The following is a 19,910-nucleotide window of genomic DNA, read 5'->3' as shown; positions in this document are numbered from 1 at the left end:
AGGTGACATGCAAATGTGCATTACTGTTTACTGTGATTGCTATGATTAATCACTTTAGAAAAACAAATCCCCAATCTGGCATCCATTTGTGGTCAAAGGGCTTTTGTTCAAAACTTTTTTATTCAACCTTTGTCCTCTTATTTCATTTAGTTTTTATGTTAGTGACTTGGACTGTTTTGCTGATAAATACGATTAAATGGAAAGTGACTCTGGCTTTGAAAATGAAATGTATAGGCTGAACAGAAGCACACAGTAAATAAGCAAAGACCAAAAAAATACCCCTAGTGACTGTGAGAATATTCAATTAATGTCATGTTTCTTCACTGAGTCAATCAGGAAGTTCGATTAAAAGAAGTTCCATGAGTTATTTTAGGGTTTCCTTTGAATAACTATACTTTGCTCTTAAAGCGATCAGATAATAGAAACTAATTCAATGAGAGTCAGGGTAATATGGGCTGTAGGGTGTGAGATTTGACATCAGATGGCCTGCGCTTGAATTCCAGTTCAGCCACAAATTATCTATGTGAATTTGAGTAAATTAATGTTTGTGGGTCTCAATTCTGCCCAGAATCTGTTAAATGGAAACATCAATAGCCCAAATCCATAATATTGTTATGAGAATTAATGAGTTCCGTCTACTATCTATGGCAAGGGTATGAAATATTCCAAGACTCTCAAGTCCTGAATGGTAACCTGGAGGGGTAAGAGATGTGAGAAGAAAGAAAGACTGAAGTTGGAAAGTGATTTGTCTTAGAAACATAACTAGCAGCATCCTAGAAAGTAGTCTCTGAAGAAAGGGAGAGGCAAAGAAGGAAAACAAGGAAGAATATGGGCTCTGAGATCAAACCACCTAAATTTTAAAACGTTTTCACCACTTCCTAGCATCATGATGACACATCTCCCAATCTCCATGTGTACCATGAGAATAATAATAGCATCCCCCCTCCCAGAAGCTAAAGGGGATAAACTGAGGTACAACATATATAGCTTTTATATACTACATAGCTCAGAGTAAACATTTAACACATGGGATCCAAAAAACAAAACTCATCTTCTTTGTAGTTGAAGTAATAACATACATGGTTGTGTCTGTGCTTATTTTCACTGACAGAGGCAGAATTTAGAGAGTTTAGAAATTGTCAAGTCATGCAAAGTTAAATAAGCTTTGTAGTAGATAGAGAAAAAGAGAACATAATCTACAGAATTTATATAGTAAATTCCCCAAAATCCTAACTCTTTAACCTAATGATTCTTTGCTATAAAGCTACTATGTTCACCTTTTCCAGGTAGAAAGCATCAGGGAGACAATCTCTGCCTTAAAGGAGCAGGAATTCTAGTTCAGGAGAGAGAATGTTAACATATTAAATGTCAAGTAAGGGGGTCCCATAACAAAGACTGAGAGAGGCTTTTGCACAACGCTAAAGACTCAAACCCAGACTGCCTGGGTTTGATTACTGACATTACTTAGTGGGGCCACTCTGGAACTGTGTGGCCTTGGGCAAGTTACCTAACTCCACTATACCTTACTTTTCACACCTATAAAAGAAGGTTATAATAATAATACTTACCTAATATAGGATAGTTGTACAGAATAAGGCAGTTAAAATATATGAAGTACCTAGAGCATATTTAGTGTTAAATAACTATTTACTATTTACTACTACTACTTCTAGTAGTAATAAAGGTCCACCAATAAAGGCACTGTTGGAACCAGATGTGTTTCATAACTTTTCTGATATTAGAATGATAACATGGTATGAACCTGATATATTACACAATCATCCCAGTGGGCTCTCTGACAGCACCTACACTCAAAAACATCAATATAACTACAGTATGAATTTCCACACTTATTAGCTAAATAAACACCTATAAAGAGACTCACATCCAGCAAAGTCAAATTTCACTGATAAACGAATTCAAATTAGGTAAAATTTTATTACCGGATGAGTTTAAAAAGCTTTTCGATTCAGAGCTTCTTGAATTGTGGCTTTGTGGATCTGTACGGCTAGGAACATTTGCAAGAGATTAGGAAGGCTTTGTAGATAGGCATTTTTTCTTGGTAAACAAGGGCAGAGTTGCCAGCAAAGGGAATTTTGACAGATTCAAGCAGGATCACCCCCCACACCACCACCCCTTAGGACAAAAAGGCAAAGGGAGAGTGAGGCTGGACTTACATATCACCTGATCCCCAAGACTGGCAAAGATCAGACAAGACTAAACTGTTATAATCCAAAAATGTTAATTCTTTTGGAATAGCCACATATCTTTAGGCTAATGTGTGGAGCCAGAGACTGTAAACCAAGAGGTTTGGATACCAGTGGAGGCCTTACAGATGTGTTTTGCTTGGTGACACAGTGCGTGGTATTAGGAATTTGGAGGCTTCAAGGAGGTCATATACTTGCCATTTGCCACAGATGGTCCATCCCATCACTATCTACTGTCTTCACCTAGATGGACTCTCTCCTTTCTATCTCCCTGGTCTCTCCTGGCATTGGAATTTTTGACTTCTCATTACCAAATAAAAGAAAATAATGCTTTGAAATGAGGCCTGAGATTTCAAATGATCAGTTATGTCATGAACCTGTCTTACAGTCTCTATGCAAAGTGGCAGAGAGGTCTCATCCTAAAAGCCAGTTTTCTTGATTTGGCAGTGACTGCCTAAAATGCTGTTATGAAGATGTTTTAGGTTGCTGCCAGGCTCAATGTTATAGAAGAGGACAAACACAGCATTCATTTGTTCTATGTCCTGTATCACTTGTTCTCAAAATATAATCCAGTGATAATCCAATAAGTAACATGTATATTCAAAAAATATTCCAAAATACTAGTCACTGGCTACATGTGGCCAGGAAGCAATGGAAATATGAATAATCCAAGTTGAAATCTACTATAAGAATAAAACACAAAAAAAAAATGCAAAAAAAAAAAAAAAAAGAATAAAACACACACCAGATTTCAAAGGCTTTGTACAAAAAAATAATGTAAAATAATCCACTAGTAGATTTTAATACTGGGGTGCCTAGGTGGCCCAGTCAGTTAAGATGTCTAGCTCTTGATTTCAGCTCAGGTAGCGATCTCATGGTCATGAGATAGAGTCCCACGTCCTGCTCCAGTCAGTACAGATTCTCTCCTCCTCTCCATCTGCCCCTCCCCTCACCCCTCACACTCTCTCTCAAATAAATCTTTTAAAAAATAATACATTTTAATATTGGTTATACAGTATAATATTTTATATTGAGTCAATAAAATACATTATTAAAGTTAAGTTTACTTCTTTTTTTTTTTTTTGCCTTTTTTTTTTTTTTAAAGGTAGGCTCCATGCCCAATGTAGGACTTAAACACATGACCCTGAGATCAAGAGTCGTGTACTCCACCAACTGAGCCAGCCAGGCACTCCTTTTTTTTTTTTTTTTTTTTTTTTTTTTTGGCTTTTTTAATGTGTCTGCTAGAAAATTTGAAACATATATGTGTCTCATAAGACATTTCTATTAGATACCACTGTTTTATATTATACATGTTAATGATGTAGTAATATTAAAAGTGATTTCTGACTCTCATTTATATTATTTGTGCATTTTTAATGAACTACAGACCCCCACCAAATTATTATTTCAGGGGGGAAAAAAGGATTTCCTGTTAATGCTTGTTAGGAAAAATGATGAAAGTTTCCAGTACAGATTCTCTCAATATTTATCATCAAATGAACTTCCAAAGCTCCCTCCCTATCAAATACAAGCACCAGTTGGGAATCATGGCCCTAGAAGAGCAATGGGCCAAATACACCAGCCATATACATGTTTACATATTGCCTATGGTTCCCTTTGCACTAAATGGCAGGATTGAGTTATGGTCACAGACAGAGTCCCCAAAGCCCAAATGACTTATTCTCTGGTCCTTCACAGAAAAAGTTTAATGATCTCTGTTCCAGAACAATAATTCCAAATGGGCATTTCTAAGTGAATCCCCATAATGGATATTTAGATCAATTTACAGATACAAAAGACTTCTTAGGAAGATGGAAGTCTGAACCACTGCTATAAACCACTAACATATTCAGAAATAAAACATTATTTTCTAGCTTTTAAAAATATTCAAGAACATTTTTTGAAATGATGCTTTTACAAAATGAGATTCTGGGGACAGTGTGAAGAGACAGAGTAATTTGAGGCTGAAATGAGCAAATGATAAGGGGGACTACTTCTTTTCATTTACTCCCAAAGATCCCAGAGAACTTGTTTTACTCTCATGTTTCCAACCTAAGAATGGACTTCTGAATTAATGGCAAATTACTGGGAATTTCCTTACATTGATCATAAGCATCCTAAGCTTTTGGCTGCTTAGGTAATAGACACTTTTGTAAGTTTCTATAAGAAATTAAGGATATTATATTATTAACCTTTGTCATAACATGTCATTTCATTTTTTATAAGTTGAATCTAAATCTCCTGGTTTGTGGAACCCATCAGAGAAAACTCCTGGTTTGTGCTTTATGGGTCATCACACAAAAAGTACAGAGCTCCTATGTCAAAACTGGCATTGCACTTAGCAAAATAACCTCTGGAGGTTAATAAAGCATTGTTTCACCCTTCTAAGACCTAGTTACCATACTAAAGGATGCAGATGTTCATTTCCCAATTTTATTAGCTTTCTTCATAATTGGTTAAAAATGGAAAGAAAAGAAATTACAATTCTAATTGTGACTCTACTTAACTAGTTCAAACTGATTTAAGTCCGAACATCTGAGAAGTCTGAAAACTCAGCAACCATTTAAAAGTCTATTTGAGCAGTAGATCACAATTCCTTAGAGAAATGGAAAGGTGCTTTATAGTCTAATGCTTCCTTTTGAACTGTATATCACTTTTTCTATTTAGAATTCATTTGAATGCAGAAATCAAGTTAGGTTCCTTCCGTTGGAGACATTCCAAATATTTTGACAGTTATTTGAATACCATATTGACAAGCCCATTATATTTACTGGTCCTAAAACAAATAATTTCCACATATTCTAAGCTTTAAAACCCTTTAGTACAAATTATTAAAAGATTATAAAGTGTTTGTCTGTGCATTTTTAAAGGGAGGGATTTGTGACTTCTTAAAAAAGGAAAATATTTGAATAGCAGCTATAATTCTAGTATATTCACAAATCAGTCATTAAAATGCATAGAGCAGAGTTGTTGCAGCTGTATACAGCTTTTATTACTTAGACTGCTAAATGGGTGAAACATATATTTTAATTTAATGTATAATGCACAACTCAGAATGAACCAGAATGATTCTTCCTCCCCTCCCTTTCCTAAGGAGAAGCCAGAGATCCTTCAAAGGGCTGGTGATAATTTCTCCTGGACAAGAGCCAGCTGAGATTTACTGAATATGCCAGCATCTCTTCATAAAACATAACAAGAGCTGGCAGAAGATTAAAAAAAATCGGCCTATAACATTTCTACTTTTATTCATATATTTTCATGGGAGATTCAACTCTGGTTAGCAATTATGGCCCAATGGGAACTTCAGCTCCTATAGAAAGTTAATAAAGGAGTGTCTTCACATATTATTATTATGGGAATAAAAGACATGAGTTCAGGGAGGAGGAACACTTAAAGTCTGGACTAAAGGAAGCTACAAAGAATCATCTCAATATTATTGATAAAGGGAAAGAAAAGATGAGTAAGGGGTGTTTATTCTCAGTGACAGTAGTAAGTTAGTAAACGCATGTTTGAAAGCAGAAGAAATTACATGACATGACTATATTCAAAAGGGTGTTGTGATTCCTCTATTTTAAACAGGCCAGACTCCTGTCTGGAGGGTTCATACCTGGAGAATGCTATTGTCTACTTAATGGTTGAACTTTCTCTCCAGCCCTTAGAATGTTTCTTGAGCCTCCCTGCAAAATAAAGACCCTCCCCTTACATTTTCAGAACAACAACAAAATTCTATTTATAGCTTCTCTTGTCTCTACAAACACTTGCCGTTACTTTATTTCTTTGCAGAAATGTAAGGCTCTCTCTGATGCAATTTATTTCTTTCTTAAGATCTCCAAAAAGCTCTCACTGGAGTTCTGAACTATACTCCTACAACACAAATCTCAGCGGTAGCACTTAACTAATTTATTGTGTTTAATTAGAGACTCTGAAAAATAATTTTCTTGTGTCTTTTCATGTCTAGAGATTTATACTACTGCTTAGTCTCTTAGAAAGGACAGTGCTAAACTTCATGTCAGTTATGTTGGCTTTGGATTTAGTCAATTCATGACCATATCAAGGGGGGATTGTATCTTTTAGCATCATGGGTAATTTCACCATGGAGAGGAACAAATTACGGCTGAGAGTTTAGTGGTCTTAGGAGATTCTGAACTTGGCTTACTGAATTGCCAAAGCAAACTATGACACACAAAAGGCTTCAAATCTGTGAATGTCACAGGGTTCTATGTGCTTTCTCAAGCTGCCACTGCTCTGCGGCAGATGCCTGCCTGAGTCCAAAGGCCTTTTCTCATCTTCAAGATATCCAGACTGTACACAAAGTCCTACGGTAACTCTTTTAATTTTTCATCATTTTTAAATAATTAGTAATATGGCCCCATCTCTCTCATAACTGAATTATTTCTGAAACATCATCAGTATTTACTCAGGGTTTATCTACTACCTTATAAAAAAGATGTGAGGTGTCCTTACAATAAGGGAGATAAAACTCATAATTTTAATAAAATATTAAAGGAATGCAAGACCCAGGCATTGGTGGAACATGTAAATGTGCTACCTCCTGGGGCTTATATTAATTGCAATTGGACTTAACACAGGACCTGATGTTCCTTGCTAACAGTATAAGAACACAAGCCAACATCCATCCATACCATTTCTTTTGCTTACTTCTAAAACATATTATTCACCTGAGCCAATGATTTAATCAATCGTGCCTATTTGATGGCACCTCAATAAAAACCCAAAAAGACCAGGTTTAGATAACTTTAAATTGTAAACATGTGGGGGTGCTGAGATGGTGGCACATTTGGAGAGAGCATGGATACTCCACACTCCTTTCCCCATATCATACCCTCTGCATCTCTTCCAAATTACTATTCCTGAATTATATCCCCTTAACATAAATGAGTAATCTGCTGCAAAATTATTTCCTGAGTTCTGTGAGCCACTGTAGCAAATTAATCAAACTTGAGGAGGGAGTCTTGGGAACCTCCAATTTATAACTGGTTGGTCAGAAGCATAGACAACCTGGACTTGTTGTGATGGGCATCTGAAGTGAGAAGGAGCAGGCTTGCTGCTCCTTAAGGACAGAGCCCTTAACCTGTGGGATCTGATGCTAACTCCATGTAAACAGTGTCAAAACCGAGTCGAATTATAGGACACCCAACAGCATCATAGAAGTGGTTGGTGTAAGAACCCTCCCCACACACACATATATACACATTTGCAGTACAGAGCATTCTGTGACTAGACAATAGAACAGTCTTTTTCCTGTACATTTTAGCATCGAATATACACAAAACATTCTACCCTACCGCAGCAAAATATATACTCTTCTCAAGTGAGCACAGAACATTCTCCAGGACTGAGAGGTTACAAATAAATCTTATCAAATTTAAGAAAGACTGTAATCAGGGCCCCTGGGTGGCTTTTAGTCTATCAAGCATTGGGCTCTTGATCTCAGCTCACGTCTTGATCTCAGGGTTGTGGGTTTGAGCCCCAGGTGGGGCTCCAGTGTGGAGCCTACTTAAAAAAAAAAAAAAAATAGGAAAGAAAGAAAGAGAGAGAGATGCAACAATTCCAAGTGTCTTTTCCACCCACAACAGAACAAAACTAGAAATCAGTAGCGTAAAGAAAACTGGAAAATTCAGAAATATGTGAAAATTAAACAACACACTCTTTGAACAACCAATGGGTCAAAGAAAAAAATCAAAAGGGAAACTAGAAAATATTTTGACATCAAATGAAAAAGAAGGTACAACATAACAACAGCTACAAGATGAAGCAAATGTAGTACTAAGAAGGACGTTTATAGTGGTAAATTTGCCTGTATTAGAAAAGAAGAAAGATTTCAGACAACTTAACTGTACATCCCAAGGAACTAGAAAAAGAATAAACTAGACCCAGAGTTAGCAGAAAAAAAAAGAAAAGAAAAGAAAAGAAATATTGGAGATAAATGAAATAAAGAATAGAAAAAAAAAAAAACCAGGAAATTCAACAAAATGAAGAGTTGGATATTTGAAAAGATAAACAAAATTGAAAAACTTAGGAAAAAAAGAGAGAAGATCCAAACAAAATCAGAAATGAAAGAGTAAACATTGCAACTGATGCCACAGAAATAAATAAATTAATTAAATTTAAAAAGATCTCAAGAGATTACTCTGAACAATTATATTCCAAAAAAAATGGATAACCTAAAAGGAATGGATAAATTCCTAGAAACATACAACCTACCAAGACAGAATTATGAAGAAATAGGAAATCTAAACAGACCAATTACAAGAAAGGAGATTGAATCGGTAATCAAAAACTTCCCAACAAAGAAAAGCCCAGCACCAGATGGCTTCACTGGTCAATTCTTCTAAACATTTAAGAAATAATTAACCCCAATCCTTCTCAAATGCTTCGAAAAAATTAAAGAGGAAGGTGCAATTCCAAACTCATTCTCTGAGGCTAGCACCCTGTATAAAAACCAGACAAAAATACCATAAGAAAAGATAATTACAGGACAATATCCTTCATGAATATAGATACAAAAATCTTCAATATTAGCAAATTAAATTCAATAGCATGTTAAAAGAATTATAAACTATGATCAAGTGTGACTTATCCCTGGAATGCTTGAAGGTTCAACATTTGCAAATGAATTAATGTGAAATTAATTAACAAACATTAACAAAATGAAGGACAAAAATCACATGATAATTTTAATAAATGTGGAAAAGGCATTTGACAAATTCAATACCCTTTCATGATTAAAAAAACAAAAACAAAAAAACAAAAAAACTCTCTACAAACAAGGTGTAGAAGAAATGTATTTCAACATAATAAGGGCAATTTATGACAAGCCCAACTGTCCAAAGAAGACACACTAATGGCCACAGGTATGTGAAAAATTGCTCAACATCACCAATCATCAAGGACCTACAAATCAAAACTACAATGAGATATTATCTCATGCCTGTTAGAATGGCTATCATTAAAAGACAAGTGATAACAAATGCCAGTGAGGATATGGACAAAAAAGAACACTGCACAGCTATTGGGAATACAAAATGGTGCAGCCATTATGGAAAACAGTATGTTCCTCAAAAAATCAAAAATAGCATTACCATATATGATCCAACAATTCTACCTCTGGGTACATATGTAAAAGAATTAAAATCAGGATTTTTGAGGAGATGTTAGCATCCTAATGGTCACTGTAGCACTATTCTGAATAGACAAGTTGTGGAAACAACCAAAATGTCCACTGATGGATAATAAATCAATAAAGAAAATGTTGTATAGCATACAAGAGAATATCATTCAGCCTTAAAAAGAAAGGAAATCCTGCCATATACAGCAACATAGATGAACTGTGAAGACACGCTAAGTGAAAGAGCCAGTCACAGAAGGACAAATACTGCAGGAGTCCACTTATATGAAGTTATCTTGAAATACTCACACTCACAGAAGCAGAGAGTGAAATGGTAGATTCTAAAGGGATGGGATGGCAGGTCAGGATGAAATAGGGAGTTGCTAATCAATGGGCACAAAGCTTCGATTATGAAACTTTCAAGATAAATAGGGTCTAGAGATCTTCCAGTACAACACTGTGCCTGTAATTAACAAAACTGTATTGTATACTTAAAAATTTGTTAAGAGGGTAGATGATCTCATGTCCAGTGTTCTTACAACAATAAATTAAAAAAAAAAAACAAAAACGCTAAGTGGTAGGCATTGGTATCATCATTTTCTTATTAGGAACCCAAGACTTAGAGAGAGTACATACTTTGTCTAAAACCCCATGGCCATTAAGTAACCATGTCAATTAAGTGGCAACATTTATTGTATGCATGTACCCACTTGGCTAAAAAGGAAATGGTAACATCAGAGGACTACCTCTTCTGTTCTTATTTGTCTATTTGTTTTGTTTTGTTTCTTAGCATGAGCAAGTTGAAGGTATTTGGGGGAAGGCACTGCCTAACTCTGTTTTATGACATAAAGTAGTTGACCAAAGAAGAGTAGAAGGCAGTGACTATGGAAAGGAAGGCATTTGAAAGCATCTCCAATCTTTATGTACACTGTGTGTAGTGTTTCCTACTCAGATTCTAACTGAAAGCAGTGAGACTAGGCTTCATTTTTAAGTTTGTCTCTTTTTAACTCTGTGCTATACAAGTACCTGTTTGGTGTCATGCTTAATATTTTGTTTTAATTAATATTTTATTTTAATATTTATTTAATTTATTATTTATTTAATTTATTAAATATTGCATATTAATATATTTATTTGTATATTTAATGTTTGTATTTATTTTAATGTTTTAAGATTTTAATTAATTAGTATTTTCTTTTAATAAAGCAGATAAATCAGAACTTTGAGATTTAAGTTGTCTATTCCATCATTTCTCTCCTCAGCCTGATTGAAACCATGCTCATTATCTTTCTGCAATTAATTCTTTATTCCTCAGGCCCATTCCCATTATCCAAGAGATGAACATTTTGGAGGAAGGACGTTATTGAGATGATTAGGTCACACCACATTCACCAATTAAACAGTAGTTAGCTATGGATTCCTACTGAGAGATGTAAAGAATTAGCTGATCCTTTACAGAGACAGCTGTCATTCTAAGAGGTTATCATTTTATAGTTCTATTTCTAGAGAATTTCTTGGTATTTTCTTAAGGTCAGATTGTATGCCACAGTGCTGTTTAAGAGGATAAATCTGTAACTTATCACCATTAAAGAGTTTTTTCATGACTACTGCTAAAGTTCATCATATAGACATAAGTATTAAACACTTTCCAGTACAACCATGTGATGTTCCAAAGAAAAGTACACCATAACCTATTCACATTTTGCCTGTCTTTTAAGGTCTCACTAGTGCTTTATCACTGTCTCTTTCCCTCACATACACATACACACACATATATGTGTACATATATATGTATGTATGTTTTCTCTATATAAACTGTATTTCATGGACAAACATTCTATGTAATCAGGACCAAAGTGTCTAATCAATCTTTAGTGAAAATTAGTTCTGAATAGATAAGCAATAAGAACATAGGTTAACTTTAATAATAAATGTCTATAATCAGTATGGCTTTATTTATAGCACATTTCTTTCTCTTGCTCTCTCTTAATATATATTCCTAGTTTTGTATAATATTGAAAATGGATAGTCTGGGGTTGAATTTGAAGGTTCAAACAAGTGGTACAGAACTGTAAATAAATGTGGTATATATAATACTGGCAGTATGCAAGATAATGTGAAACACAGACAACTTTTTATAAGGTTATATATATTATTTCATGTATAATGATAAAAATATACTAAGCATAAAAAATTCATGATTTTACTTCTATCTATAAATGCTCAATATAAAGCTAAATAAAAACTTAAATTAATTTAAAGAAATATTGTGGGAATGGAGAAAATTGTGAAAGCTGTAAAAAAATATTAGGGTTAGATATAGGAATAGAAAACAGATTTCATTCAGGAAGAAAGAGTACCAATAATATTTAACATGTATATGACACTTGCTATGTGTGAAGTGCTAATTAGGGGGCCTTGTGTCCATTAATTTATTTAGTGTCCACAACAAATCTAAAAGATAGATACCATTAATGTCTTCATTTTCTAGATGAGGAAACTGAGGCACACATTTCATCTAAGTGATTGGCCCAAGGTCACACTGAAATTATGGCTCCAGACTCTTCTCATTTCTAGATTACACACTTTTCATTTTTAGTAATAGTCAGTGCACCAGGGAAGGATAAAAAAAATTGTAAAATTTAATGCCTAATCGTAAAAAAGAAGAGAAGCAGTAAGACATCAGAGGAGTCATTACTGAGTCCCCTGTGCTCCATACATTCTTTTCATTCCTTATTTGATCGAAAAATTGAACAGATGGAACTATCCCCTCAGAGTACTTAAGTTATTCTGTAATTTTCAGAGACAGTTAGAAATACATTAGGGGAAACAGCCCTATGTGGACATACTCTTTGTTCTCAGCACCTGTTCTCAGGTGGCTAACAACTTATAGAGAAAACTACTTCTGAATTGATAAACAATATGAATGTGATTGTCCCCAGTAATAAAGGACTATCATTATTATGACTTCCATTTATTGTGCCCTTGTTAAATAAATCCTTCATATGCATAATCATATTTACTTTTCATAACAAGTAAAGTGATTATTACAGCCCCATTCCTATGGAAAAAGATTTGGAAGCTCAGAAAAGTATCCACACATGAGAAGTAGGACTCAGAAGTTGCTCTAGGAGCTATCTGATTCAAACTTTTGCTATTTTGTCTGCATGTAAATGATATCAAAGGATTTTCTTAGCAATGTTCAAAAAATTAATTCAACTCAACAACAGTAACTTTGCTGCATACATTCAGAAACAATCACTGCTTATTTTAATAGTTCAGCTCAAAATGAACCCCCAAATTTGTAGCCATCCAAATGCAAAAGGGTCTCCGTGCAAAGATTTGGTTTTGTATATCCATGAATTAAGACTAGTTCTCTCTAGCTTATTACTAAATTCAAAATTTCCTTGTTTACCTTTTTAAAACATGATTTTTACTAACTCAGTTCAACAAATGTCCAAGTGCCTACCAGTTCCTGGTGATAAGGAAACTACCAACTTGTTGGAGATAATTAACAGGTCTATATAAAAAGTGACACAGTTGGGGCGCCTGGGTGGCTCAGTGGGTTAAAGCCTCTGCCTTCAGCTCAGGTCATGATCCCAGAGTCCTAGGATCGAGCCCCATATCGGGCTCTCTGCTCAGCAGGGAGCCTGCTTCCTCCTCTCTCTCTCTCTCTCTGTGTCTGCCTGCCTCTCTGCCTAATTGTGATCTCTGTCAAATAAATAAATAAAAATCTTTAAAAAAAAAAGTGACACAGTTCAAGACTACATGCTAGAGAATAAACTTTACAGAATAAACAGGTAATAACATTACTTTCTATTAATCCTTCAACAGTAGAAAAAGATCACTGTGCCTCAGATAGATAAGGGTAATTGTGGTAAAAATTAATTTCCTCCTAACCATTTTTGGAACTCCCTTTCCTCTGTTTTAGCATACAGTTTATATCACTAGAGTTATCTGGATTATGTCTCTTTCCCTCCATTACTAGATAGGAATACTTAGGGAATAAATACAAATTCTTACTCATCTTCATATTACACTTGATAATGATGGCTAGGTGTTAACTTTTATTGAGTATTGCTCATAGCACCTTACACATCTAATTCTTTAAATCTATATAACCATCCCTTGGGTAGGCACTATGATCACTGCATTCTGCAGAGGAAGAAAGTAAATCACTTGCTCAAGATAAAGACTTAGTAAGGGGCATTAGTGGAATGTGAGCCCAAACAGACTGACTCTCAAAAACAGATGTTCAGTTAATGTTCATTAGAGTAATTTAAGAAAAATCTGTTTCAAGATTCAAAGAGGAGGTGAGTATCTCATATCGAATAAGTAATTAACCAGGGACAATAATGAGGGTTAGGCAACCTTCCTCTTCTTCATTTCCAATTAAGTAATGTCATGGTATGTTGACACAAGTATAGCAACAGCAATGTATTCTACAAGGTGAGCACTGAACTCATGTGTACCCTGAATATTGTAAGACATCTTTTGCTCTCCCAGACAGGTGCTTGAAGGTATGTGTAAGTATGCTAAAATGGCCATAACAATTACATGACAGGGAAAGTAAGGATAGAAAAAAAAAGGAAGGAGCCATTTATTGGGCAGTTACATGCATTGTGCTCTGAGCCAGGCACCTCACATATATTATTTTATAAATCCTACCACATCCCCTCAAATTTTAAAATTTAAAGCTCAGATTAAAATTTAAAGCTGAGATTATCCAAGTCCACATTATGATTGGGATCTAAGCCTATCTGAGCCCAAACCTTTATTCTAACCACTGAAAACAGAAAATTTCTCAAATATTTAATGTATTCTTTGTTTAAAAAGCTACACATATAAAACAGCAAGTATATATAAGATACAAGACTTGCTCATTAAACGTCAACAAACATCATAATCTTCCTGAGAATGCCACCTAAATTCTGAGAACATCTGTCCATAATATTAAGCATCTGAGCAGTTTTTTAGAGTGTGTTATCCTATGAACACTAAGGATGCTTGTTTGTTGACTTATTAGAAAAGAAACAATTCTCATTATTTTGAAGTCAATAATTACTAAATTCAGAAGTAGAATATAAAACATAATGTACACGAAGGATATTTGTGCTGTGATTCACATTAGTCAACCTGCAATATGCACTACCCAAAAGAGGAAGAAAAGATGGTCTTTGCTCTTGAGATGCTCAATATTTTATCCTGAATTTAAGAAATAGGCACCAACTGCAAAAATGCATTTTAATTTGCTAAAAGGAATGATTCAGACTATATACATGCTATTTTTATTGAGGAGAGAGTAATACTAGCCATGGATAAAAACTTTTAGAGAAAGGAGCACTTTAGTTTGAAGGGGATATAGTATAATATTGTTATCATGAGCTTGGATTAGTAATAATAATAATAATAGTAATAATAATGATAATGATAATAATAATAAAAAAACCACCTGGGTTCAGATCCTGGTTGGCCTCCCTAGTGTACATCTGTGATTACTGGCCTTCCTGTGTCAACTCGCCATTCTTCTAGTAACAGCCTCCCGATCTTATCTAGATCAGCTCACCTTTATTCTAAGTCCTGTGTTTAGAGAAAGGAATATACCTGACCCCTGCTTCAATGACCCAAGCATAATCCTCTCAGAATATTCTATCCTGTGAACATTAAAGATGGCTATGTGACTAATTGGTTCAATCAGAGGCAGGCCTAGGACTTTTCAGGAAACTGCTAGAAATGGAAGTTTTTCACTTTTACTGGGGATATTGTCCCAGTCTGTCTGTGGCAGCCATCATTCCAGCACAGGAGGGACAGTCTGCCTGAGAATGGAGTCAACACATGAGGAACCAGTGACAGGTAACAGAGAGAAACAAAGTCCTAATGGACATCATTCGGGCTTCTTGAAGCAAGCCATTTCTAAACCCAGTAGTGACTCCTGAGTTTTTGATTATAAAAATCCATAAGTGACCTCCTTATTTTTGTCCCTATAAATTTAACTTTGGTTTCTATCACTTGCAACCAAGTGTTAATACAGAAAATTACCACTGGTATGTCCTTAGATAAGTTATCTACTTCTTAAGATTTTTGTGAGGAGTTTTTATAAAATAATATATGTAAAAGATTCAGCCTAGGGCCCAGCATAATGTGTTACTGGCTGACTATGGAAGTATTTGCTGAAGAGTAACAAGCTGAACTGAAAGTTCAGAAACCATCGCTCATACGGGTGCCGAACAGAAGTGCTACAGAGGAAGAGGGCAGAGAGCGTGAAAACTTTCCTGCAGCTCCTCTCTTTTCTCAGGCCTAGAGAAACTAGTTTGGAGTCTGAAGTGACAAGGCTGAGAAAGGGAGGAAAAATGAGTTAGGTCACATCCATTCACATCAATCACTTTCACATTCCTAAGTAGAGTATTTCAAATGAAAAACCTCAGACATACCAAAGAAAACAAATTAGGTCACTTGGACCATACTGTGTCTTTCAGGAAAACTTGTTCTGGCACAATCAGACTAACCTGAACTACATTGTGTGAAGCTAACATATGACTTGAGAATAACACCAATGGAAGTAATTTGGGACTTTCTGTTGTAGTTCTGTGGGCTATTTTTCATACCTCTCTATTGTAGAGAGAAATTAATAATGACACAAATTATTCTAATTATTTCCTTCCGGTACATAATTTGATAACCAGCAATTTAAATAATATGTTTATATTAAAATATTGTCATATTTAAAGATTTTTTGAAGTTCTATAGAATTTAAATCACATCTTTTCAGGTTTATTTTTCATAAATAAAGTCAATCCCATCACAGAATCAATGTAGTAAGACTAGGAAAAAAGAAAGAAAATTTACTTACATGATTTTGAACTAAGATTTAGCATGTGTGGGCGCCTGGGTGGCTCAGTGGGTTAAGGCCTCTGCCTTCAGCTCAGGTCATGGTCCCAGGGTCCTGGGATCGAGGCCCGCATCGGGCTCTCTGCTCAGCGGGGAGCCTGCTTCCTCCTCTCTCTCTCTGACTGTCTCTCTGCCTACTTGTGATCTCTCTCTCTGTCAAATAAATAAATAAAATCTTTAAAAAAAAAAAAAGATTTAGCATGTGTATTTGAAGGAAAATTTGAAATTGCTGAAATCTAGCTATTAATAGTAGTTTGTTTTGTGCTACCTCAAAAAAAAGTGAATACAGTCTCCTTTTTCTATATTTGTAATTCACCTAGGAAAATTTAAAACTTTATGTGGGCAATGCCAACAAAAATGTTTCTGAGACTTCGAACACTAGAATTAGTTAAATACACTATAATAATTCTTGTCATTTATTTTTTTTATAAACTCAATTTCAGAAGTTTGGTAGGACATTGAAATGGAAACATCACAAGGTACATCTTTAGGCTTGGCCATATCACTTTTAAAAAAAAAGGAAATATGAATACAAGCAAAATGACTCAGGGATAGTAGGATTTACTTACCCCTGCTAAAATAACTTGAAATTTTGTGAGAATACAAGAACCAAACTGATGATATTTCAGTTTAGTTTAAGTGTTTTATAAAAAATGATTCTATTAAAAAACTAGATAGTTTTAAGGAAGATCTTGAATTAACCAGACTAGGATTGTCAAATATTCACACCTTTAACACACATACATACACACTCACATGTGTGTTTTTTCCTAGTAGCCATAGATAGATAAAAATGAGAATCTTTTCATTTTTGTAAGCCACTTAACTGATGTATAATTGACAGACAGAAAGCTGTACATATTTAATGTACGCAGTTTGGTAAATTTAGAGGTAAGTATATACACACAACTGGGACTCTTTTATATCATAGTTTTAGAATTTCCTCCTTAATCACATAGTAGGATTTATTTAGTCTAACTCTCAAATGGTTCAAGCCTCAAATTTAACCCCAATTCTGACTCATTTTTGACTCATTAAATAAATATTTTTAAGCAGCACCCTCCAGTAAAAATATAATACAAGACATATGTGTAATTTAAAAGTTTTCAGTAGCTAGATTTTTTAAAAGTCAAAAGAAATAGGTAAAATTAATTTTAATACATTTTGCATAGCTCAGTATATTCAAAATATCATAATTTCAACATGTAATCAATGTAACATTAATGAGATATTTTACTTTTTTTAGGTACTATCTTTGAAATCCAGTAAAAATACTGTACACTGCCTATGTCTCAACTCAGGCCAGCCACACCATACACCATGTATGTATGTAATTACATACACCATGCTAGTGGCTTCTTATTCAACAGTACAGGTTTGTTTTTGTTTTTGTTTTTTTAAGATTTATTTATTTATCTGAGAGAGAGATAGAGAGTGCCCTCATGAGTGGGGGTAGGAGCAGAGGGGGACGGAGAAGAGGGAAAGAATTCCAAACAGACTCTACACTAAGCAATGAGCCCAGTAGGGACTCCATCTCAAAACCTGAAATAATGACCTAGCTAAAACTAACGCTATTGATGCTCAAGTGAATGAGCCACCCAGGCACTCCTCAACAGCACAGTTCTAAAGTCACCAATGGCTCTTCCTCTGACAACTTCCTTCTTTGAAAATTAGTGTGCCATAGCAAATGCAACATATCTACTCTCTCCCTGCATCCCTTCTCAACTATGCTCAACGTGGAAACCCATTAAGAGAAATCACAATCTCAGAAGTCTAAAACACAATCTGAGAAATATTTATGGGAAATAAATAGGTCCAACAAATGTGGATAACTGAGAGAAAGTAAAATGAGGGTGCAGATGTATATTCAAAGTGTATCCAGTCCAGTGACTTGACACATCGGCAAATTAGATGTCCTTGCATTTTCACTAAAACACTCAACAATAAAGTTGTTGGGGTAAATTCTACCAGGCCAAGAAATGCAGGCTTTGACTGAGTTTTGTAATATAGCAATTTGAGTTTCTCATTATAATAGCAGTAATTTTAGATAATACTTACTATGGAATGGTTCTAAGGAATAGTTCTAAACTTTTTTTAACACATTATAGTCAAATACTATATATCCATTTGGACTACAAACAAATATGAGAAGGCTGACATAGCCTCTGCCCCCCTACCCTCTTTCCCATCTGCAAGCTAGAAAAGGTGGCCAAGGAGGCTTTTATAGATGTTTTTTCTATCTTGGATTGGAAATAATGATACTCTATCAACATCCACAGTCCTCTGTCAAATTTCTTGTAATCCCATGTGGAAAATCACATAACCAGTTACTTATAGTCATAACAACCCCTCCACAAACTTACAATATTCCTTCTCTAAAATATTTTGTAGATACTCTTAGTTAACATATCCTTTAACTACCTATTTAAATTTCCTTTTTTTCCAATGCTCTTTGACCTTACCTTACTTCAATTACATAACTAATTCCTCCTACCTCTCCAACTGCTCCTGAGAAGCACCAGTAGGAAGTTTAGTAGGTGAAGCAACTGTGGTAATGAAAACCACAGGCTGTGGCCTAAGCCATCCTTAGTTCAGAACCTGTCCCTGCATTCACAGTGAGTGACTTCGGGCAAGATACTTAATTTCTCTGATTTGCTTCTTACCTTTAAAATGGGGACAAGATCTAACACATTCAGAACATCCATCAATAAGCCATGATACAAATGCCAATTCTGGCTATTTTTACCATAGTCCTTATCAATATTAACCCAATAATCTCATTTCTAAAATATCTCAAAGTCTTTTAAAGAAAATTATTAAAGGCTTAAAAAAATCTCCATATTATCTATCTATACCTTTATCTCTATATATAGATCTATGGATATACAGATATCTATACATCTATATTTCTGTGAAGATATAAAGATAGTGACAAAAATATTCTTTTTCTCTCTAACTTCAAAATTGGTCAGTAAATTAGACAGCTATCTCATGCTGTTCCCTCCTACTGCATTCTAGTAAAACAGATTTCAGGAATTATTCTCTGAGATGCTAATAGTATTTTTTAGATTCTACTTCAAAAAGGTTTGGGAAGTAAATTTTATTTGCATAATTTTTGACATTTGTCAAACTTTTTAAAATATTCTATATTTTCCCCAGAAAAGAGATATATTAAAACCATTTGCTAAATTTACATGACCACAGAACCTTTTCTCTCCAAGTATTCTACAGGACTGCAATTCCACAGATCATACTTGGGGAAATGTTTCTAGCACCTAATACTTTTTTTTAATCCAACTGAATCATAAAACTGACTCACCATCTTACACTTCCACTTTTACTTTTCATTGTAAATCAGAGGAACAAATACTTCTTGCTTCAAATCTTCCTGAAACAATTTTGTGCCAGGTTCCAAAATTTTGTAAATCCATATTCTTGTTACATTGTACTGTGTAAATAGAATTCTAAGTGAAGAAACAGTAATTAGAGACACAAAAGGAAGAAATCCAAATTTTCAAAAAAAATTCTCAAGAGCTTTAAGTTTAAACAAAATTGAATATCCCAGGTTTAAATTAAAAGATTAAAAGTTGCTAATAAAAAAGTTAAATGCAAAATTTTAAAAAGTCAGATGACAAAACCCATCATATATAACTAAATATCAACTTATAATAAAGACATATAAAAAT

General features: G+C 34.5%; 1 long non-coding RNA gene across 1 annotated transcript in view; it reads right to left on the bottom strand.

Moving 5' to 3' along the window:
• Positions 1-19,667, bottom strand: part of LOC125100939 (uncharacterized) — a 157,034-nt gene extending 137,367 nt beyond the window's left edge. Inside the window, exon 1 of the long non-coding RNA XR_007127705.1 lies at positions 19,544-19,667. This is a non-coding gene — a long non-coding RNA (uncharacterized LOC125100939). The remainder of the gene's footprint in view (positions 1-19,543) is intronic.
• Between the last annotated feature and the right edge of the window lie 243 nt (positions 19,668-19,910).

The sequence above is a fragment of the Lutra lutra genome, chromosome 5, assembly GCF_902655055.1.
Source record: "Lutra lutra chromosome 5, mLutLut1.2, whole genome shotgun sequence".
Lineage (NCBI taxonomy): Eukaryota > Metazoa > Chordata > Mammalia > Carnivora > Mustelidae > Lutra > Lutra lutra.
The sequence above is the reverse complement of the archived record's forward strand: the minus strand, read 5'-3'. Positions and strand labels throughout refer to the sequence as shown.